Here is a 24,559-nt window from a genome sequence, read left to right as displayed (position 1 = left end):
AGTATTGTCAGGTAAAAGAAAAAATGTGTGCTTATTTGTTTTCATTTGGAAATTAAGTATGGTCTAAGGTGATATATATATATATATGTGCCAAGTTGACAAGGGGTGGACTGTCATGGTTAGGGACAGGTGTCAACTTGGCCAAGTTGTGGTACCTGTTCATCTGATTGGGCAAGCTCTGGCCTGTCTGTTGCAGTGAGGACATTTCATAGGATTAGGTCATGATCACGTCAGCTACATCCACAGCTGATTCCATTTGTAATCAGCCAAAGGGGAGTGCCTTCTGGAATTAGTGATGCTAAATCCAATCATGGGAAGCCTTTTAAGGAGGACTCAGAGGAGACAGGTTGCATTCCTGCTTTGCCTGGTGAGCCTCTCCTGTGGAGTTCATCCAGGCCATCCATTGGAGTCATCAGCTTCGCAGCCTGCCCTGTGGGTTTTGGACTCTGCATTCCTATGGTCATGTGAGACACTTTCATAAATTTTATATTTGCAAGTGTTCCCTGTTGATTCTGTTTCTCTAGAGAACCCTAACTAATACAACAGGCAACTGCTTACTGGGGCTAGGGATGAAGAGGTGAGGTTGTAAGAACTAGGCACAGGTGCACATGTATCGAGGGAGGGATGGGGCAAGAGTGTATGCTTGCACAGGAAATGTAGGTCGGGCTGGAGCATGGGTACGCAGGGTTTGAAGTTGGGGCAGGGATTTGCAGGTGGGGGTGTCGGGACAGAGGGACTTGGAGTACGGTGGGGGTCATTTGACCTGGTTCAGGTGCGTGGGGTGTGGGCTGAATCACAGGTCATTGGGTGGGGGCTGTGCATGGGAGGGTAGCATGTTCAAGGGATGCAGCTTGGCTTATGTCCAGGTCCCTGTCTCCCTGCCCTTGGAATCCTGAGGGCTCTGGGCTTCCATTTGGAAAGGAGCAAGAGGTACATTAGGCTGTTTGCACTAGCTGGACAGTCTCTGATTCTCTGCATCTCAGTTCTTCAGCTTTTGCATCCAGGGCTTCCCTATGTGGTTGAAGACCCTCCCAGGTCACTTACACCCTGGAATTGCCATCCCAGTCAACTTCCCGTCTCTTCTCTAGCTGTTCCTTGGAGCAGGGAACTATTATTTCATCTTCCCAGAACTTCAAATAACTGATTTTACAAATGTAAAAGAAAATACGTTAGATGTCATGCTAAAATAAAAGAAAAAAACTTTCTGTAGAGAAAAGACATGAGTTTGCATGTTGAAAAAACATAGTAAATAACAGGCAAATTGTTGCAATGAATCAATTCCACAATATATGTAATAGTGAAATATTTGAATTTAAAGAAGCATTTTGTAAATATTCAAGGGATAAAAGAGGCCACTTAAAAAGTTTACCAGGTTAGGATGGCCTCAGATTTCTACTACATAATATTTAGACTTTTAAGGCAACAAAGCAATATCCTTAGATATTTGCAAGGAAAATGTTGTGACCTCAGATTGTTATACATAGCCAATTCCTCTTCTTCTTCTAAAGACAATAAAATGATATTGCCATATTTAAAGGTCAAAATGCATACTGCATTTATTTTTCTCATGATATATTCCACATGTGAGAGTTTTATAAGTATTTTGCAAATAATTGTTTAGAAATGTTATATAATGAAAACTTAATTACCTGCATCTAAACATTGCAAAATATAACAAAAATGTGAAGTTTTGGTGGAAAGAAATAAAAGCAGGCTAAATTCCTCATCATTTGACAATATAATATTTGATGAAATCTGAAGGCTGGACGAAAATATAAATGGATAAATAATGTTAGAGTACACTCAAATGATACACACTTTGAAAGTATAGTGTCAAAAATATTGAACAAACATTTAGCATTCTTTATGTTTGCTTAAGTAAACTATTTTACAATATAATAAGTATATTAAATAATTAAAAATGTGCATGTTATGTAGTATGATTTTGATAGATATTCATGGAATAAATTTAAAAAGAATAGATTTTAAGTTAAAATGGTACCCTGGTAGCAATGAGCACAACTACTATCCAGATCTTAGTTTTAATATTTCTCCAATGAAAGGAACAAGGAATCCTTGAGAAATGGCTGTTTCTAAAACTGGAGTAAGGACTATGTAAGATGAGACTTGAGTATCTTCTAGTGCCAGAGAACAAGGAAGTGCTCAAAAGTCAAAACACACACACACACACACACACACACACACACACACACACACACATGCATACAGACACACAAAATGATGGAAATAGGTCAAAGTGACACAGGAACCAACTGAAAGAAATCCCAATGACCAAAGCAGGAACAACTTGAGCAACGAAACAAATGTAAAATAATAATCCATGTGTCCATACTGATATAAAATTTTTGAATAAATGAATAAATGAGAGAGAAGATGGAAATCACTTGGGCAAAAGAATTCCCAATAAGTTTTGTAAAGGTCACAACCTCAAGGTGGTCAAGCCTAACTCCTAAGACCTTAAGAACGCACTGCATAAAATGACTTTCTTCCAAAAAGGACAGTGTGGAAGAGTAGATAAAAAGAGTGACTCTACCATGGAGATTTATAAAAAATAGCACCTCAGTCAAGTAATCAAAGTCAACCATCAACAGTGGTAGGTTACAATGGTAATATGCACCTGTGAGAGTCTGAAGCTGTATGCACCCCTCCCAAAGCATGTTCTTTTAATACATTCCTGTGGGTGTAAATCTCTCATAGGTGGAGCCTTTTGATTAGGTTCTTTCAATTGAGATGTGGCTCACCTTGTTTGAGGTGGATCTTAATCCTCTTACTGGAGTCCTTTATAAAAAGTTAAGAGACAGAAGTTAAGACAGAAAAAAGCCCAAAGAAGTTTAAAAAGAAGGACACCCACTTCCGGAGAAGATGGTGGCTTAGTAAGACATGCAGGTCTTAGTTCCTCCTCCAGAACAGCTACTAGAGAAGTAGAAACGATACAGAACAGCTCCCGGAGCCACGACAGAGACCAAGAAGACAGTGTACCCCATTCTGGAATGGCTGACTGGCTGGGAGAACCCGCTCTGGTGAGATCACCGAGGGGTGCAGGCTTCCCCGGGCCGGGGAGGCAGGCGGCCGGAGTCCCTCCCTCCCTCCTTCCCGGGCCGGCTGGGAGAATTGGACAGGTGGTCCCCTCAAGCCATGGCAGCTGGCGCTCCCCCCATGCGCGGCCCCCCAGACCAGCTGGGAGAATTGGATCGGAGATTCCCAAGCCGTGGAGAACGGCGACCAGGGTCCCTTCCAAACACGTGGCTTCCCGGTCCGGCTGGGAATGATGGATAGACATTCCCCCAAGCCGCTTCAGCTGGTGAACCCCCCTACAGCTAGAGTTTTTCAAAGTTAAAGGAGCCACAGCATCTTTTACTGGTGGGACCCGCAGACAGATGAGCGCCACAAGTGCCACCTACTGGGCAGGATAAGAAAAACAGAGCCCAGAGATTTCATAGAAAAATCTTCCAACCTGCGGGGTCTTACACCCAGGGAAATCTGATTAAATGCCCAGAGCCAGCAGAAGATAATGGATCACACTCAGAAAATTGAAAACATGGCCCAGTCAAAGGAACAAACCAATAGTTCAAATGAGATACAGGAGCTGAGACAACTAATGCTGAATATACGAACAGAAATGGAAAACCTCTTCAAAAACCAAATCGATAAATTGAGGGAGGACATGAAGAAGACATGGGCTGAACAAAAAGAAGAAATAGAAAAACTGAAAAAACAAATCACAGAACTTATGGGAGTGAAGGACAAAGTAGAAAAGCTGGGAAAAACAATGGATACCTACAATGGTAGATTTAAAGAGACAGAAGCTAGAATTAGTGAATTGGAGGATGGAACATCAGAATTCCAAAAAGAAACAGAAACTATAGGGAAAATAATGGAAAAATTTGAACAGGGGATCAGGGAACTGAATGACAATATGAACTGCACAAATATACGTGTTGTGGGTGTCCCAGAAGGAGAAGAGAAGGGAAAAGGAGGAGAAAAACTAAAGGAAGAAATTATCACTGAAAATTTCCCAACTCTTATGAAAGACCTAAAATTACAGATCCAAGAAGTGCAGCACACCCCAAAGAGAATAGACCAAAACAGGCGTTCTCCAAGACACTTACTAGTTAGAATGTCAGAGGTAAAAGAGAAAGAGAGGATCTTGAAAGCAGCAAGAGAAAAACAATACATCACATACAAGGGAAACCTAATAAGACTATGTGTAGATTTCTCAGCAGAAACCATGGAATCTAGAAGACAGTGGGATGATATATTTAAAATACTAAAAGAGAAAAACTGCCAACGAAGACTCCTATATCCAGCAAAATTGTCCTTCAAAAATGAGGGAGAAATTAAAACATTCTCAGACAAAAAGTCACTGAGAGAATTTGTGACCAAGAGACCAGCTCTGCAAGAAATACTAAAGGGAGCACTAGAGTCAGATATGAAAAGACAGAAGAGAGAGGTATGGAGAAGAGTGTAGAAAGAAGGAAAATCAGATATGTTATATATAATACAAAAGGCAAAATGGTAGAGAAAAATATTATCCAAACAGTAAAAACACTAAATGCTAATGGACTGAATTCCCCAATCAAAAGACATAGACTGGCAGAATGGATTACAAAACAGGATCCTTCTGTATGCTGTCTACAGGAAACACATCTTAGACCCAAAGATAAACATAGGGTGGAAGTGAAAGGTTGGGAAAAGATATTTCATGCAAATAACAACCAGAAAAGAGCAGGAGTGGCTATACTAATATCCAACAAATTAGACTTCAAATGTAAAACAGTTAAAAGAGACAAAGAAGGACACTATCTACTAATAAAAGGAACAATTAAACAAGAAGACATAACAATCATAAATATTTATGCACCGAAACAGAATGCCCCAAAATATGTGAGGAATACACTGCAAACACTGAAAAGGGAAATAGACACATATACCATAATAGTTGGAGACTTCAACTCACCACTCTCATTAATGGACAGAACATCTAGACACAGGATCAATAAAGAAATAGAGAATCTGAAAATTACTATAAATGAGCTAGACATACCAGACATTTATAGGACATTACACCCCACAACAGCAGGATACACCTTTTTTTCAAGTGCTCATGGATCATTCTCAAAGATAGACCATATGTTGGGTCACAAAGCAAGTTTTAACAAATCTAAAAAGATTGAAATCATACACAACACTTTCTCGGATCATAAAGGAATGAAGTTGGAAATCAATAATAGATGGAGTGCCATAAAATTCACAAATACGTGGAGGCTCAACAACACACTCTTAAATAATGAGTGGGTCAAAGAAGAAATTGCAAGAGAAATTAGTAAATACCTCGAGGTGAATGAAAATGAAAACACAACATATCAAAACCTATGGGATGCAGCAAAGGCAGTGCTAAGAGGGAAATTTATTGCCCTAAATGCCTATATCAGAAAAGAAGAAAATGGAAAAATTCAGGAATTAACTGTCCACTTGGAAGAACTAGAGAAAGAACAGCAAACTAACCCCAAAGCAAGCAAAAGGAAAGAAATAACAAAGATTAGAGCAGAAATAAATGAAATTGGAAACATGAAAACAATAGAGAAAATCAATAAGACCAGAAGTTGGTTCAATGAGAAAATCAATAAGATTGATGGGCCCTTAGCAAGATTGACAAAAAGAAGGAGAGGATGCAAATAAATAAGATCAGAAATGGAAGAGGAGACATAACCACTGACCTCACAGAAATAAAGGAGGTAGTAACAGGATACTATGAACAACTTTACGCTAATAAATACAACAACTTAGATGAAATGGATGGGTTCCTGGAAAGACATGAACAACCAACTTTGACTCAAGAAGAAATAGATGACCTCAACAAACCAATCACAAGTAAAGAAATTGAATCAGTCATTCAAAAGCTTCCTAAAAGAAAATTCCAGGACCAGACGGCCTCACATGTGAATTTTATCAAACATTCCAGAAAGAATTAGTACCAACTCACCTCAAACTCTTCAAAAAAATCGAAGTGGAGGGAAAACTACCTAATTCATTCTATGAAGCCAACATCACCCTCATACCAAAACCAGGCAAAGATATTATAAAAAAAGAAAACTACAGACCAATCTCTCTAATGAATATAGATGCAAAAATCCTCAATAAAATTCTAGCAAATAGTATCCAACAACACATTAAAAGAATTATACATCATGATCAAGTAGGATTCATCCCAGGTATGCAAGGATGGTTCAACATAAGAAAATCAATTAATATAATACACCATATCAACAAATCAAAGCAGAACAATCACATGATCATCTCAATTGATGCAGAGAAGGCATTTGACAAGATTCAACATCCTTTCCTGTTGAAAACACTTCAAAAGATAGGAATACAAGGGAACTTCCTTAAAATGATAGAGGGAATATATGAAAAACCCACAGCTAATATCATCCTCAATGGGGAAAAATTGACAACCTTCCCCCTAAGATCAGGAACAAGACAAGGATGTCCATTATCACCACTATTGTTCAACATCATGTTGGAGGTTATAGCCAGAGCAATTAGACAAGAAAAAGAAATACAAGGCATCAAAATTGGAAAGGAAGATGTAAAATTATCACTGTTTGCAGACGATATGATAGTATATGTTGAAAACCCGGAAAATTCCGCAACAAAACTACTAGAGCTAATAAATGAGAAAAGCAAAGTAGCAGGTTACAAGATCAACATTCAAAAATCTGTAGCATTTCTATACACTAGTAATGAACAAGCTGAGGGGGAAATCAAGAAATGAATCTCATTTACAACTGCAACTAAAAGCATAAAATACCTAGGAATAAATTTAACTAAAGAGACAAAAAACCTATACAAAGAAAACTACAAAAAACTGTTAAAAGAAATCACAGAAGACCTAAATAGATGGAAGGGCATACCATGTTCATGAATTGGAAGACTAAATATAGTTAAGATGTCAATCCTACCTAAATTGATTTACAGATTCAATGCAATACCAATCAAAATCCCAACAACTTATTTTTCAGAAACAGAAAAACCAATAAGCAAATTTATCTGGAAGGGCAGGGTGCCCTGAATTGCTAAAAGTATCTTGAGGAAAAAAAACGAAGCTGGAGGTCTCACGCTGCCAGACTTTAAGGCATATTATGAAGCCACAGTGGTCAAAACAGCATGGTATTGGCATAAAGATAGATATATCGACCAATGGAATCGAATAGAGTGCTCAGATATAGACCCTCTCATCTATGGACATTTGATCTTTGATAAGGCAGTCAAGCAACTCACCTGGGACAGAACAGTCTCTTCAATAACTGGTGCCTAGAGAACTGGATATCCATATGCAAAAGAATGAAAGAAGACCCGTACCTCACACCCTATACAAAAGTTAACTCAAAATGGATCAAAGATCTAAACATTAGGTCTAAGACCATAAAACAGAGGAAAATGTAGGGAGATATCTTATGAAACTTACGATTAGAGGCGGTTTTATGGACTTTAAACCTAAAGCAAGAGCACTGAAGAAATAAATAAATAAATGGGAGCTCCTCAAAATTAAACACTTTTGTGCATCAAAGAACTTCATCAAGAAAGTAGAAAGACAGCCTACACAATGGGAGACAATATTTGGAAACGACATATCAGATAAAGGTCTAGTATCCAGAATTCATAAAGAGATTGTCCAACTGAACAACAAAAAGACAGCCAACCCAATTACAAAATGGGAAAATGACTTGAACAGACACCTCTCAGAAGAGGAAATACAAATGGCCAAAAGGCACATGAAGAGATGCTCAATGTCCCTGGCCATTAGAGAAATGCAAATCAAAACCACAATGAGATATCATCTCACACCCACCAGAATGGCCATTATCAACAAAACAGTAAATGACAAGTGCTGGAGAAGTTGCGGAGAAAGAAGCACACTTATCCACTGTTGGTGGGAATGTCAAATGGTGCAACCACTGTGGAAGGCAGTTTGGCGGTTCCTCAAAAAGCTGAATATAGAATTGCCATACAACCCAGCAATACCATTGCTAGGTATCTACTCAAAGGACTTAAGGGCAAAGACACAAACAGACATTTGCACACCAATGTTTATAGCAGCGTTATTTACAATTGCAAAGAGATGGAAACAGCCAAAACGTCCATCAACAGACGAGTGGCTAAACAAACTGTGTTATATACATATGATGGAATATTATGCAGCTTTAAGACAGAATAAACTTATGAAGCATGTAATAACATGGATGGACCTAGAGAACATTATGCTGAGTGAGTCTAGCCAAAAACTAAAGGACAAATACTGTATGGTCCCACTGATGTGAACCGACATTTGAGAATAAACTTGGAATATGTCATTGGTAACAGAGTCCAACAGGACTTAGAAACAGAGTAAGATAATGGGTAATTGGAGCTGAAGGGATACAGACTGTGCAACAAGACTAGATACAAAAACTCAAAAATGGACAGCACAATAATACCTAATTGTAAAGTAATCAAGTTAAAACACTGAATGCAGCTGCATCTGAGCTATAGGTTTTTTTTGTTTGTTTGTCTGTTTGTTTGTTTGTTTGTGTCTTTTTTTACTATTATTATTATTTTTATTTTTTTCTCTATATTAACATTCTATATCTTTTTCTGTTGTTTTGCTTGTTCTTTTCCTATATCAATGCAAATGTACTAAGAAATGATGATCATGCATCTATGTGATGATGTTAAGAATTACTGATTGCATATGTAGAATGGAATGATTTCTAATGTTGTGTTAATTTCTGTCTTAATTTCTAAGAGAGACAGAAGCTATAAGAAAGAAACACACAGAAGCTCAGCAAGGAAGCACCTGAACTGGAAGCTGGAAGCAATGAAATATGGGAAAGAAGGGAGAGACCAGAAGACATCACTTTGTGACAGAAGTGTTCAGGTACACCAGCAGTCTTTCTTCAGGGAGAAGTTATCACCTTGTTGATGCCTTAAGTTGGACATTTCCATGGCCTTAGAACTGTAGTTTGTAAGCCAATAAATAAATCCCCATCGTTAAAAGCCAGTTCATTTTTGGTATATTGCATTTTATCAGCCTTAGCAAACTAAAATGGTACCTTTGATTTAATATGATGAAAATGAAACTTCTGAGGACTCCCTCCAAAAGACCATAGGCTAATTTTGAGAAAAGTATCAAACATATTCCAAGTAAGAGGTGTTCTACAAAATAGCTGATACATATTCCTCAAAAATGCCAAAGTCATTCAAAAACAGGAAAAGAGTCTGTGGAGAATATTTCAGAGTAAAGACTGGGGGGGTAGAAGGCAGAATAAGGAGCTCCAAGACTCAGCCCTTACACAAAACCAGTGTTAAACAGGCAGAAAATGTTGGAAACAACAATTCTGAGACTGGAAGCCAGAAGAACATTGCATGGGATCCAGGGGAGAATAGGAAGGAGAGGCTGACAAATAATGGTAAAGAACAATAAATTACTTTCTTCTTATAGTAGCTACTGGTGCTCATACCTGACTCTTGTGGCAGACCACAATAAGGTCTAGCCCTGGATAGTTTGCTGCTGACAGAAAAGAATGTAAATATATTCTTCCCCAAGAATATTGCTGGACATGGTTGATCACTGATCATGGCTTTTGATTAATGTATTTGGATCATGGGGACCTGGAGCTGCCCTGACAAAGTGGTAACCATTGTTTCCACCCTGCCTGGACAAGGGTGGAAGAAGTGGAGACTTAAAGATGCAGTGCTTCTTCAGGGATGCTGGGGAGAATTAGCTGAAGGGCTGCAGTTGCTGGGCAGGCCAGGAAATCTCACCTTTCCGAAGCCATCAGAGATCTTCAAACCATTCCTGATTCCTTCCCCAGGGCACTTTTGGATCTGGTCTACACCTCACAAATGGATCACTGGCCCTGTTTGACTGGAAAAGACTAACTCAGAAAAGCCCTTTCTGGGATGTTGCTCCCCCTAAAATTTGCCCTCTGGGCAAAAGCTGCTTAAGACAATGAAGGCACAGTTAAATATAGAGAAGTGGACGGTCTTGGAAAGTCCTGCAGGCTTCAAACACTCAGGAATAGGAAGTCTGTCTAATAGGAACTAGAGTGGACACCCAAACTCCTGTGGATAGAGGAACTCCAAAACAACTGGCACGTGAATTCCCAGGACAAGGCAGAGACCCAGAAAACTAGAAAAGCCCTGCACACTGCTTTGGCCTTGGGCAGCCTTCCTGATAGAAGGGCTAAAGCACAAGACGATCTCTGTCTCATCACCAGCTGGTCACAAAACCAAGAAACAGACATCTCAGGAAATAAAACCCAGAGTTAATATTTTAAAATACTAAAATGAGTAATGATGGCCTATCCAAAGGAAGAGGATAAAAATCCAGAAAACACTTATGAAGAACAAAAAAAGTGTGGACTTACTGAATGAAGCCTTAAAAGAAATGACCATAAAAATGCTTGAGGAGATAAAGGAAAATACAGAGAAAGAGCTTAAGGATATAAAGAAAACAATGTATGAGCAATATGAGAGTCTAACTAAAGAAAAAAAAAAATCAAAAGGAACCAAGCATAACTACTGCCATTAATGACCACAATAACTGAAATGGAAACTTCCCAGGAGCTTTCAAAAACAGATTGGAGCTGGCAGAAGAAAAAATCCATGAATTTGAAGACAAGATACTTGAAATAATTCAGGCTGATAAGCATAATGAAAAAGAAATATTTAAATAAAAAATACCGAGGACAATTCTGGAACACAATCAAAACCACAAATTCATGCATTATATGAGACCCAGAAGAGAAAGAAATAAGGAAGGAAGAAAGGAAGGAAAGAAGGAAGTAAGGAAGGTGGAAAGAAGGAAGAAGGAAGGAAGGAAGGAAGAAGGAAGGAAGAAAAGAATGAGTGAATAATCAAAGAAATAATGACAGAGAACTTCCCAAACTTAGCAAAAACCATGAATATGCATATTCAAAAAGCTTAAATAACATCAAACAGGATAAACATGAAGAAAAATATACCCTGCCATATATTGACCAAATTATTGACTGCAAAAGACAAAGAGAGAGAGAGTTCTGAAATCTGCAGAAGAAAAGCAAGATATCCCAATTAGATTGAGTACTGATTTCTTATCAGAAACCATGGAGGCAAGAATGCAGTAAGTTGAAAGAAAACAACTGCCAGTCAAAGTTTTATATCAGGAGACACTTTATTTTGAAATTGAGGGGGAGATTAAGACATTCTATGATAAATAAAAGTTGAAGGAGTTCATAGCCATTAGACTTGCCCCACAATCAGAAATAAAGCAAGTTCTTCAGAATGAAAAGAAAGGATACTAGACAGTGTTTCAAAGAAGTATAATGTAAAAAAGATCTGTGGTTAAAGTAGCCATTTGGGTAATTATGAATGCCAGTTTTATTATATTATACTGTTGGGGATGTAGCCCTATTTCTTGCATCCTACAGGTGCTAAATTGGAGATACATAAAAATTAATGATAAATCTATGTTTTTGGACTTACGGTAAAAAATATATAAGTGGTGACAAGTACAAAAAAATGATGGGAGGACAGAGGAGCTATAGAAAAAGTATGTATACACACTTTTGAAATTAAGATGGTATGAAACCAAATATGATCATCATATATTTAGGATTTTAAGTTTTGATCCCATGGTAACCACAAGGAAAATAGATGAAAAAAAAATATCCAGGTAGAAATGAGAAGACACCCAATATGCTACAAGACAAAAAAGCAAATAAAATATAAAGATAGGTGTTTATGGAAGTACAGGGGAAAAAAGTATAAGATTTACAAAGGCGAACTGACAAAATAGCAGAAGAGAGACCTATTTTATCAGTAGTGACTTTAAATGTAAATGGATTAAACTCTCCAGTCAAAAGGCAAGATTGACAGATTGAATTAAAAAGCATGACCCAACCATATGCTGTCTGCAAGAGACTTATCTTCAGTTCAGTGATACAAGTTGAGGATGAAAGCATGGAAAAATAGTCCATGCAATTATTAAACAAAGGAGAGATGGAGTGACTATAATAATATCAGATATAATAGACTTGAAGTAAAAAAGTTATTAGGGGCAAAGATGGTCATTACATACTCATATAAGGGACAATTCAATAAGACGCTAAAATAAAATAATCTAGATGAAATGCAAATATTCTTAGAAACACACAAATAGCCTACATTTGTTTTAGATGAAATAGAAGAGCTCAATAGACATATTACAAGTAAAGATTGAATTACTTATTTGAAAACTTCCAGAACTAGATGACTTCACAGGGGAATACTAAGAAGGATTCCAAGAATATATAACTGCAATTCTGCCCAAACTCTTCTAAAATATTTAAGGAGAGGGAATAGTTCCTAATGCATTCTATGTGGCCAGCAATCATCCTCATATTAAAGCCAATTAAAGATACCACAAGAAAATGAAATTAAAGACAAATATTTCTTAGGAATACAGATGCAAAAATACTCAACAAAATGGTAGCAAACCAAATCCAAAAGCATATTAAAGGAATTGCACACCATGATCAAGTGGGGTTTATCCCTGATATGTCAGGTTGGTTCAACATAGTAAAGTCAACTAAGGTGATACACCACATTGACAGAATAAAGGGGATAAAACACATGAGCATCTCAATTGATGCAGAAAATGCATTTGACAGAACACAACACCCTTTCTTGATAGAAACACTTAGAAGAGTAGGAATAGGAGGAAATTTTCTCAACATTTTAAAGAGCATATATGAAAAGTCCACATCTAACACCCTACTTAATGTTGAAATACTGAAAGTTTTCCCTTTGAAATCTTTAATAAGACAAGGATGCCCATTGTCAACATTGTTATTCAACATCAAACTGGAAGATCTTTCCAGAGCAATTAGGCAAGCAAAAGAAATAAAACGTACACAAATTGGAAAAGAAGTCAACTTTTCCCTATTTTCAGATGAGGTGATCTTATATGAAAAAATCCTGTAAAATCTACTAAATCTAGAGCTATTAAATGAGTACAGCAAAATGGCAGGATATAAAGATCAAACCCTAAAAATCAGTAGTGTTTTTATATGCAAGCAATAAACAATTGGAAGAAGAAATCAAGAAAAAAATCCATGCGTAATAGCAACTAAAGGAATCAAATATTTAGAAATATATTTAACCAAGAATGGAAAGGACTTCTATACGGAAAACTACAAAACATTTCAAAAGGAAATGAAAGAATACCTTAAAAAAAAAGAAAAAAGGAAAAGCATTCTGTATTTATTGACTTTAAGAATAAACGTTGTTAAGATTACAATACTACTGTAGTAGTTAAATTCAGGTGTCAGCTTGGCCAGATGATAATGCCCAGTAGTTCTGTTGCTGTTGTCTTAAATCATCAGCATGTGGATTTCATCTATGGCTGATTACATCTATGGTTGGCTAAAAGGAGTGCCTTCTGCAATGAGTGAGGTTTAAAAGAAGTCAGGGCAGCCACAGTGGCTCAGTGGCAGAGTTCTCACTTGCCATGCCAGAGACCTGGGTTCGATTTCCAGTGCCTAACCATGTGGAAAAAAAGAAAAAGGAGTAGTCAGAAGAGAGAGAAACAACTCACAACAATGAAGCTCAGTGCCCAGAGGAAGCTCAGACCCAGACGTTTGAGATGCAGAAAGGAACTGCCCTAGAGAAAGCCACTTGAACCCAGAAGCTGGGAGAGAAGCCCAGCAAATGTCATCATGTGCCTTCTCAAATTAATAAATTTATAGCTAAATAAATCCCCTTTGCAAAAACCAATCCAACTCATGTGTATTGCATTCTGGCAGCCTTAGTAAACTAAAAAAAGTACCAAAGCAATATATATAGATTCTGTGCAATGCTTATCAAAATGCCAACAACCTTCTTTTCAGGGATGGAAAAGCCAATCAATAAGAATATCTGGAAGGGTAATTGATCCTGAATAGCTAAAGCCATCTTGTAAAAGAAGAATGAAATTGGAGCACTACTTCATAATTATAAAACTTATTACATAGCTATAATAATCAAAGTAGTATGGTACTGGCACAAAGAAAGCCAGATAGATCAGTGGAATAGAAATGAGAGCTTAGAGATTAACCCTCATATTTGTGCCATCTGATTTTTGATATAGTGGCAAAGACCACTCAATTGGGAAAGAATTGTCTCTTTAAAAAATGGTGCTGGGAAAACTGGATCCCCATTTGCAAAAAGAATATAAAAAGACAAGGAGGGTCCCTACCTCACACTATATACAAAACTCAATTCAAAATTTATTAAATACCTTAATATAAGAACTAGAACTATCAAATGTTTGGAAGAAAATGTAGGGAAACATGTTCAGGATGGTTTGGTAGCCAATGGTTCCTTAGACCTTATACCCAGAACACAAGCAAGAAAAGAAGAAATAGATAAATGGGACCTATCAGAATTAAAAACTTTTGCACTCCAATGAATTTTATCATGGAAGTAATATAATAAACTATACAATGGGGGAAAATATTTGAAAACTACATATCTGATAAATCTCTAATATCCATAATATAAGAAGAAATCCTTTAACTTTACAACAAAAAGACAAACAATCCAATTAACAAATGGGCAAAAAATTTAAACAGCTCTCCAAAGATGTACAAATGACCAGAAAGCACATGAAAAGATGCTCAATATCATTAGCCATCAGGGAAATGCAATCAAAACCACAAGGAGATACTATTTCATACATATCAGAATGGTTTCTATTAAGGAAAATGGAAAATAGCAAGTGTTGGAGAAGATGTGAAGAAATAGGAATGTTCATTCATTGCTGGTGGCCACTGTGGAAGACATTTTGACATTTCCACAGAAAGCCAAGCATAGAACTATCATATGACCCAGCAATTCCACTATTAAGTATATACCTAAAAGAATTGGAAGCAGGGACTTGAATACATATTTGCCCATCCATGTTCATAGTGGCATTTTTCATAATACCCCAAAAGATGGAAGCTACCTAAGTGTCCATCAACAGACAAATGGATAAATAATATGTGGGGTACTTACACAATGGAAAATTATTCAGCCATAAAAAGGAATGAAGTCCTGATATATGAAAACATGGATGAATCTTGAAACATATATTAAGTGAAAGAAGCCAGAAACAAAGGACAAATATTTTATAATTTCACTGATTTGAAAAATTTAGAATAAGTAAACTCATAGAGTCAGAACCTAGAAAATAAGTTGCCAGGGAATATGGTGTGTATAGGAAATGGGAAGTTAAGGCTTAAAATGTACAGGGTTCCTATTTAGAATAATGGAAATGTTTTGTTAATGGATGGGGATGATTATAAGACAACATTGTGAATGTGATTAACAGCACTGAAATATATATCTGAATATGATTAAAAGGGGAAATGTTAGATTGCATATATGGTAACTATAAAAATTAAATTATATACTGTACTAAATGCAAGTATACTACACAAACAGTGAATCCTAATTCAAACTGTGAACTTTAATAGTACAATTATAAAAAAATGCTATATCAATTGCAACAAATATTCTGCACTAATGCAAGGTGTTCATGGTGGGGTGGTGCATGGGAATAGTGCATTGTATGCATGATTGTTCTGAAATCATGCAACTTCTCTTGTAAAGAAAGAACAAACACAATCAAGCAAAAAGAAACAGGGAAGTGGGAAACAGTGTCACGGAACACAGGAGGCAAAGTAGATAAAACAATGAAATGCAATGTGGTATTGAAAATAGAATCATGTAGAAAAAAAGGATGTTTAGCAAAACTTTTGGTAATCTGAATAAAGCATAAACTTTAGTGAATAAGAAAATATCAATATTGTTTCATTAATTTTAACAAATGTGCCAAACTAATGTAAATGTTGAATGACATGGGAACTCTCTATGCTCTTCTAACACTCTTAGATTTTTCTGGAAATATAAAAATATTCTACAAAATAATGCTGATCAAAATCTGATAGGAATTTATATTAATTTGTGGATTACAGGGATATATGGATTGAATTTGTATTAATTTTCCCATCTGGAAATGCATTGAAGTTTATCAAAAACATAATATTTTTTGTTTGTTGGAGATGTGAAGTAGACTGATGAAAGAAGAGGAAACTGGTTGTGCTGGTTTGAAAATACTATGTACCCCAGAAAAATCATGTTTTAATTCTGATTCAATCTTGTGAGGGCAGACATTTCTTTTAAAGATGATTCAAAAAACTTTTGATTAGATTATCTCTATGAAGATGTAGCACACCCAATTGTGGTTGTGACATTTGGTTAGATGGAGAAGTGACCCCACCCACTCCTGATGGATCTTGATTAGTTTATTGGAAGCCTTTAAAAGAGGAAATATTTTGGAGAGAACCAGAAACATAATAAATAACAGAGGGAACAGAACTTCAGAGTAGAGCTAACACATGCAGAGAATTGCAGAACAGACACATGGTGTTTTGGAGATGTTTGCCAGTCAAAACCTGGAGAGAGCCAAGAGATGAAAGCCAGCCCCAGAGAAGCAAAGTGAGGAATCCCCACAGGAACAGAAGCCAAGAGCCTAGGAGCGAGGGACCAACAGATGCCAGCCACGTGACTTCTCAACTGACAGAGGTGTTCCTGACACATCAACCTTCCTTGAATTAAGGCATCTTTCCTTGGATGACTTAGTTTGGACATCTTAATAGGCTTAGAAATGTAAACTCATGGCTTATTAAATTCCCCTTTTTAAAAGCTTTTCCAGTTGTGGTATATCACATTCCAGTAGCTTGCAAACTAACACAGTAGCAATGTACAGTTACAGCTTTTAAAATCAGGTTATGTAAGTAGAATTGTAAGGAGTTCTAAATTCAACAACCTATGAAAATAGACATCTGGTATAGATGAAAATAAGTTCTATATGTTGAAAATTTATTCAATTAACTATTGTCATGGTCAGGTTCATGTGTCAATTTGGTGGTGGTACCTGTTTGTCTGGTTGGGAAAGTGCTGGCCTGTCTGTTGTGATGAGGACATTTCATAGAATTAAATCATGATCATGTCAGATGCATCCACAGCTGATTCCATTTGTAATCAGCCAAAGGGGAGTGTCTTCTGCAATGAATAATGCTTAATCTGATCACTGGAAGCCTTTTAAGGAGGATTCAGAAGAGACAGGCTTTTCCTGCTTCAGCTGGCGAGCCTCTCCTGTGGAGTTCATCAAGACCCTCCATCGGAATCGTCGGCTTTACAGCCTGCCCTGCGGATTTTGGAGTCTGTGTTCCCGTGGTCACATGAGACACTTTCATAAATTTTATATTTACGAGTGTTCCCTGTTGATTCTGTTTCTCTAGAGAACCCTAACTAATACATCTTGGTACCAGGAGTGGTTCTTAAGAAACAGAATCTTAAGAATGGGTTTTTATGAATGATTTTCTACTCTGACTGGACTCAAAGGCACTAAGGACTCTGATTCCCATAATCAGAATGACACTCCCAATCCATGGAGTGAGTTGGCAAAAGAGATAGTCAAAATATCACCTTTCAATTCTCCTAATGCTTTGCTTGTATGAAGCCAGGCTCTGGGGATAATGTTTTTGATACATTTACAGAGTTTTTGTGGAAATAAGGGGTATAGAGATGTTGGCTGGTTGTTGTTAGGTTCACTGGCTGCATTAAGGAGTGAAAAGGATGGGCTTAAGGCTTCAAATGAGAAGCTTAAGCACTGTCTGACAGATGTAGATGTTTCTATGATTATCCTGAAGGAAAATCTGATTTCCTATAGGCGTAGACTTGAGATCTCTGAAAATCAGACTCAGAATCTTATTGTTAGAGTAGCAACTTTGCAATGTAAACTGATATCTCAGTGTTTCATGGTGTCTGCCATTAAAGTAAGGGCATTGATTGGAAAGGAGTGGGACCCTGAAAAATGGGATGGTGACATATGGATTGATAATGATGTCAGGGGTGAGGGTGAAACCCTAAGTTATGCTGAGTCTTCTCTAGAGAACCCTGTAATAGTTTGCCCTGAGGACATAACTGTCCTGCCTCCGGCCTGCCTTGAGGAGTTGGCCACCCAACCTCCTCCTGACGGGATTAGCCCTAGAGTGATTAATCCTGTTTCACCAGATGAAATTGCAAATGAAGACCTGAAGCAAATGGCTTGGAAGATACTTCTAATTCCTTTCATGATCCACCCCCACCACTCCTCATTTCTTCCAGACCTTTAACTAGACTAAAGTCCCAACAGGACCCTAAAGATGAGGTACAAAGTATCACACATGAGGAGGTATATTATACTCCAAAATAACTGTGTGAGTTTGCCAATCTATATAGACAGAAATCAGGGAATATGTGTGGCAATAGATTTTAAGGGTGTGGGATAATGGTGGGTGGAATATAAAGCTGGATCAGGCTGAATTTATTGATATGGGCTCACTAAGCAGAGATTCTGCATTCAATGTTATAGCTCGAGGGGTTAGGAAAGGTATTAACAGTTTGTTTGGATGGTTGGTTGAAACATGGATCAAAAGGTGGCCGACATTACTGCGGATGAAATGCCAGAACTGCGCTGGTATATTGTAGATGAGGGGATCCAGAGGCTTAGAGAGATTGGAATGTTAGAGTGGATTTATCATGCAAAGCCTGCTCTTACACCCCAGGAATGTCTGGAGGATGCACTTTTTTAGCAGAACAGTCAAAATTATATGACTCACAGAGATTTGTGGCATTGGCTAGTAAATCATGGGGTACCTAGAAATACAATAGAAGGGCCATCTACTAAATTCTTGTTTGAGCTGTATAAACAAAAGAGTTCTAGGTCAAGTGAACAGAAGTCTAACCTGAATTACAAAAACACAGAGTCACAGCCCGTTAATCAATTTCCAGACTTGAAACAGTTTACAGACCCAGAACCCCTTGAAAGAAGGGGAGGCCAGGTCCCTTTGGGGGAGAACCCTGTTACTTCCACGAATTTTTACTGTTAATCTTCATCCAAGCCTTCCCCAAAGAGACCAACGGCCTTTTACCAGGGTAACTGTGCATTGAGGAAAAGGAAATGATCAGATATTTCAGAGATTATTGGACACTGGTTCAGAAGTGACATTAATTCCAGGAGACCCAAAACATCACTCTGGCCCACCAGTAAGAGTGGGGGCTTATGGAGGTCAGGTGATCAATGGAGTTTTAGCTCAGGTCCATCTCACAGTGGGTCCAGTGGGTCCCTGGACCCATTCTGTAGTTATTTCCCAAGTTCCACAATGTATAATTGGTATAGACATACTGAACAACTGGCAGAATCCCCACATTGGCTCTCTAACTTGTGCAGTGAGGGCTATTATGCTGGGAAAGGCCAAGTGGAAGCCACTAGAGTTGCCCCTACCAAGCAAAATAGTAAGTAAGAAGCAATACTGGATTCCTAGAGGGATTGCAGAGATTACTGCCACTCTTAAGAACTTGAAGGATGCAGGGGTGGTGATTCTCAACACATCCCTATTCAACTCTCCTATTTGACCTGTGCAGAAAACAAATGGGTCTTGGAGGATGACAGTGGATTATCGTAAGCCCAACCAGGTGGTAACCCCAATTGCCGCTGCTGTTCCAGATGTGGTCCAGGCTGCTGTACAAGCTGCTCTGCCACTTGGGCCGTATGATCCAGAAGATGCAATAGTGCTGGAAGTGTCATTTGCAAATAGAGATGCTGTTTGCAGCCTTTGTCAGGCCCCTATAGAAGAATCACAATGCAGACCCTTAGGATTTTGGAGCAAAGCCTTACCACCTGCTGCAGATAACTGCTCTCCTTTTGAGAAACAGCTTTTGGCCTGCTACTAGGCCCTAGTAGAGACTGAATGCTTAACCATGGACCACCAAGTTACCATGAGACCCGAGTTGCCTATTGTGAGTTGGGCATTGTCTGACCCACAAAGCCATAAAGTTGGGCATGTGCAGCAGCACTCTATTGTAAAATGGAAATGGCATATACCAGATAGGGCCAGAGCAGGTCCTGAAGGCACAAGTAAGTTACATGAAAAGGTGGTCCAAATGCCCATGGTCTCCACTCCTGCCACATTACCTTCTCTTTCCCAGACAAGAACTATGGCTTCTTGGGGAGTTCCTTACAGTGAATTGACTGAGGAAGAGAAAACTCGAGACTGGTTTACAGATGGTTCAGCATGATATGCAGGTACCACCCGAAAGTGGACAGCTATAGCACTACAACCCCTTTCTGGGGTGTCCCTGAAGGACAGTGGTAAGGGGAAATCCTCCCAGTGGGCAGAACTTCGAGCAGTGCACCTGGTTGTTCATTTTGCTTGGAAGGAAAACTGACCAGAGGTGTGTTTATATACTGACTCATGGACTGGTGCTAATGGTTTGGCTGGATGGTCAGGGACTTGGAAAAACCATAATTGGAAAATTGGTGACAAAGAGGTCTGGGGAAGAGGTATGTGGATAGATCTTTCTGAGTGAGCTAAAAATATGAACATATTTGCATCCCATGTGAATGCATACCAGAGGGTGACTTCAGCAGAGGAAGGTTTTAATAATCAAGTGGATAAGATGATCCGTTCTGTGGATACCAGTCAGCCTCTTTCCCCAGCAACTCCTGTCATTGCCCAATGGGCTCATGAACAAAGTGGTCATGGTGGTAAAGATGGAGGTTATAAATGGGCTCAGCAACATGGACTTCCACTTACCAAGTCTGACCTGGCTACAGCCACTGCTGAGTGCCCAATTTGCCAGCAGCAGAGACCCACTCTCAGTCCCCGATATGGCACCATTCCCCAAAGTGACCAGCCAGCTACATGGTGGCAGATTGATTATATTGGACCACTCCCTTCATGGAAGGGGCAGCGATTTGTTCTAACTGGAATAGACACATACTCTGGATATGGGTTTGCTTTCCCTACATATAATGCTTCTGCCAAAACTACCATCCATGGGCTTACAGAATGCCTCATCCATCGTCATTGTATTCCGCATGGCATTGCTTCTGATCAAGGAACACACTTCACAGCAAATTAAGTGCAGGAATGGGCACATGCTCATGGAATTCTCTGGTCTTACCATGTTCTCCATCATCCAGGAGCAGCTGGATTGATAGAACGGTGGAATGCCCTTTGAAAACTCAATTATGGTGCCAACTAGGTGGCAATACCTTGAAGGACTGGGGTAATGTTCTCCAGGAAGCTGTGTATGCTCTGAATCAGCATCCGCTGCATGGTGCTGTTTCTCCCATAGCCAGGATCCATGGGTCCAGGAGCCAAGCGGTGGAAATGGGAGTGGTACTACTCGCTATTACCCCTAGTGATCCACTAGGAAAAGTTTTGCTTCCTGTCCCTGCGACCCTGAGCTATGTTGGCCTACAGGTTTTAGTCCAAAATGCGGAGTGCTTCCACCAGGAGAAAGAACAATGATTCCATTGAACTGGAATCTAAAACTGCCACCTGGTCACTTTGGGCTACTCTCGCCTCTGGATCAACAAGTCAAGAAGGGGATTACATTATTGTCTCGGGTGATGGACCCTGACTATCAGGGGGAAATAGGACTGCAACTATACAATGGAGGTAAAGAAGAGTTTTCTTGGAATATAGGAGATCCCCTAGGGCGTCTTTTAGTACCAACATCCCCTGTGATTAAAACCAATGGAAAACTGCAACAGCCCAATCCAGGCAATACTACCAATGGGTCTGATATTTCAGGAATGAAGGTTTGGGTCACCCCACCAGGCAAAGAACCACGGCCAGCTTAAGTGCTTGCTGAGGGTAAAGGGAACATGGAAAGGGTGGTGGAAGAAGGTAGTGATGAATATGAACTACGACCACGTAATCAGTTACAGAAACGAGGACCATGATGCTGTTTTGTTCCTGTTATACTATTTATGTTGTAAGATATCAAGTTTAAGAGTGAATATTACCCAAGGACTTGCACTCTATTCTGGAGAGATTTAATGTGTTTCCAGTTATGTGCAGGACAGTTGAGCATTGTCAGGTGAAAAAAAAATGTGTGTTTTACTGTTTTTTGTTTGGAAATTAGGTATGGTTTAAGGTGGTATGTATAGCTGCCAAGTTGACAAGGGCTGAACTGTCATGGTCAGGTTCATGTGTCAACTTGGCCAAGTTGTAGTACCTGTTGGTCTGGTTGGGCAAGTGCTGGCCTGTCTGTTGTGATGAGGACATTTCATAGAATTAAATCATGTTCATGTCAGATGCATCCACAGCTGATTCCATTTGTAATCAGCCAAAGGAGAGTGTCTTCTGCAATGAGTAATGCTTTATCTGATCACTGGAAGCCTTTTAAGAAGGATTCGGAAGAGACAGGCTCTTCCTGTTTCAGCTGGTGAGCCTCTCCTGTGGAGTTCATCCAGACCCTCCATTGGAATCGTCAGCTTCACAGCATGCCCTGTGGATTTTGGACTCTGTGTTCCCACAGTTACATGAGACACTTTTATAAATTTTATATTTGTGAGTATTCCCTGTTTATTCTGTTTCTCTAGAGAACCCTAACTAATACAACTATGGACAGGTTAGGATTCTAGACCAACCTTGAGCAGTTCACTAGCTGAATGTATGTATAATAGCTCTCTGCAGGAGGAGTCACTCACGAATGAAATGTGGGGCCCACAATAGTTTTAACTCCAGGAGCTAGCTGCCTCTAAAAATCTCTGGTTTCACATTTAACTTGAGCTAAGATTGTTAAATTAAGGTTCAGTACAGATAATGCCATTTTGTTCACAAAATTTGGATGACATTAGTTCTTGATTTGAAAGATATGGCCCTATTTTAATTCTGTTATCTGGCTATGTTTTGATAGCACCCTTTTTAACTTGACAATGTCCCATTTTAGAAAATTAAGTTATCAATCTACTGCTAAAGCTTATGTAAATATGTATTGTGTGAACTGTAAGCCACCTCAGAAATGTTGGAACAGAATCCTTATTTAGTACCCTGCCATTATTCCACTTATGTGGATAAAGACATTGAACATATGAATAGGTTCTATGCAGATTTTTTTTTTGGTGAGGTGGTTTAGGAACTATTGTATTTACTATTGTGCAAAATTCTCTATTAGTTTTCATTTTCTTTTTGGTGTGTTCAGGTTTTGAGAATCGAACTCAGGTCTCCAGCATGGCAGGCAAGAATTCTGCTACTGAGCCACCATTACACCGCTCTCTATTATTTTTAAAAATATTTTTTTCAATATATTCTTCTTAAAATTTAGAGATAAGATTAAAAACAATTAGAGGAAGTCCCCCTTTTGAAATTAGACTGTTTATCTTTGGTTTTATAATTTAGTCTCTGTAATTCATTCTGTTTCTCTTTTAGCCTTGGTTTCCAGGAAGATTGAACCAAGTTGTGTTCTGAAATATAGGCGCTATCCTCAGCCTAGGCTTCCTAATTCAATTATTCACTTACTAATATTTGTTCTCTTGTGATTTGTTTATATATGCAAATTTAAATATGATTACTACTTTAAGTTTTTTCTTGGAAGTAGGCAGGATATGTGTGTTTGTGTGCTTGTAAGAAATGAACAAATAGCATTTAATAAACTATCTTTAATTTCAGGTCTTAAAAATCTTAAGCTATAGCAAATTAAAGCCTTCCCTTTTGATATTGTAGTACACATTATTGTTTAGTTACTTCACATGATTTACATTTTGTTCTGACATTTGGGTTACTTTTTACATTTTTTTAACACTGCATGTATATCTCCCACTTTGGAGCAGCTGTACAGTGATCCTGAGTAATGTTCTCTTGTAAAATAAGTCATTTTGTTAATCAACTGAAGGAGATATTATTGAAAAGGAACTTATGCAAATGAGTTTTCAAGTGAATAATCTATTTGTAAATCAGATATTTCCTCCCTGAAATCTTACAATGTCTAAATAGTAAACTTGCAACTTTTGATAAAAAAGTAGTTTTTCATTAAAAAATACAATCATGGAAAATATAATGATGTCTAAACTGCTTTTCTGACTTCAGAAAAGCCCTTTTTTTTCATATTGTTTATTTTGGTCCATTTCCTTTATTTCTAACATTTCCTGAAATAAAAAACAAAAAGATTCCAGAAAAGATTTCAATATCTCTAGGAGTACTACACATGGTTTTACTCTTAAATGCTCAAAATGGGCTTAACCTAACTCTCCTCTCTGTTTTATTATCTCCCTAGAATCCTACATGAAGACTGGATTCAGGATGCCCCCTTCCTATTGTTCTTTTCCTATCCTATTGAAGCAATGTATATACAATCTCCTGCCATGGCTCCACCGTCCAACTGAACTGCTACTCTTTTCCTTCTTGGTTTTAACAGCACTGTACTTGCTACAGTGAAATAACCACATAGATTTTTCAAATAAATAAATTTGCAACCAAAGATATCCAAAAAACATAAGCAGCTTTCTATACAGTTTGTACAAATGTACAAGTAAATTTTAAAAAGCAGTTGCAGATTGATTTTTTAAAGGGTTCAACCATTCCATATGAAGAAAGTTCTGTATTCTGAGAGAGATGGTCTTCAAAAAGAAACAGTTTAATTTGCCCTAGACATAATTAGGATTTGCATTTGTTTC

The 24,559-nt window shown here is 38.2% G+C and overlaps 1 long non-coding RNA gene across 1 annotated transcript in view; it reads left to right on the top strand.

Annotated features, from left to right (window-relative positions):
- LOC143649520 (uncharacterized) overlaps positions 1-24,353 on the top strand; it is a 71,214-nt gene extending 46,861 nt beyond the window's left edge. The window contains exon 3 of the long non-coding RNA XR_013159081.1: positions 24,160-24,353. This is a non-coding gene — a long non-coding RNA (uncharacterized LOC143649520). The remainder of the gene's footprint in view (positions 1-24,159) is intronic.
- The last annotated feature ends 206 nt before the right edge of the window (positions 24,354-24,559 follow it).

Source organism: Tamandua tetradactyla, chromosome 11 (assembly GCF_023851605.1).
Source record: "Tamandua tetradactyla isolate mTamTet1 chromosome 11, mTamTet1.pri, whole genome shotgun sequence".
Classification (NCBI taxonomy): Eukaryota; Metazoa; Chordata; class Mammalia; order Pilosa; family Myrmecophagidae; genus Tamandua; species Tamandua tetradactyla.
This window is presented reverse-complemented; position numbering and strand designations above follow the sequence as displayed.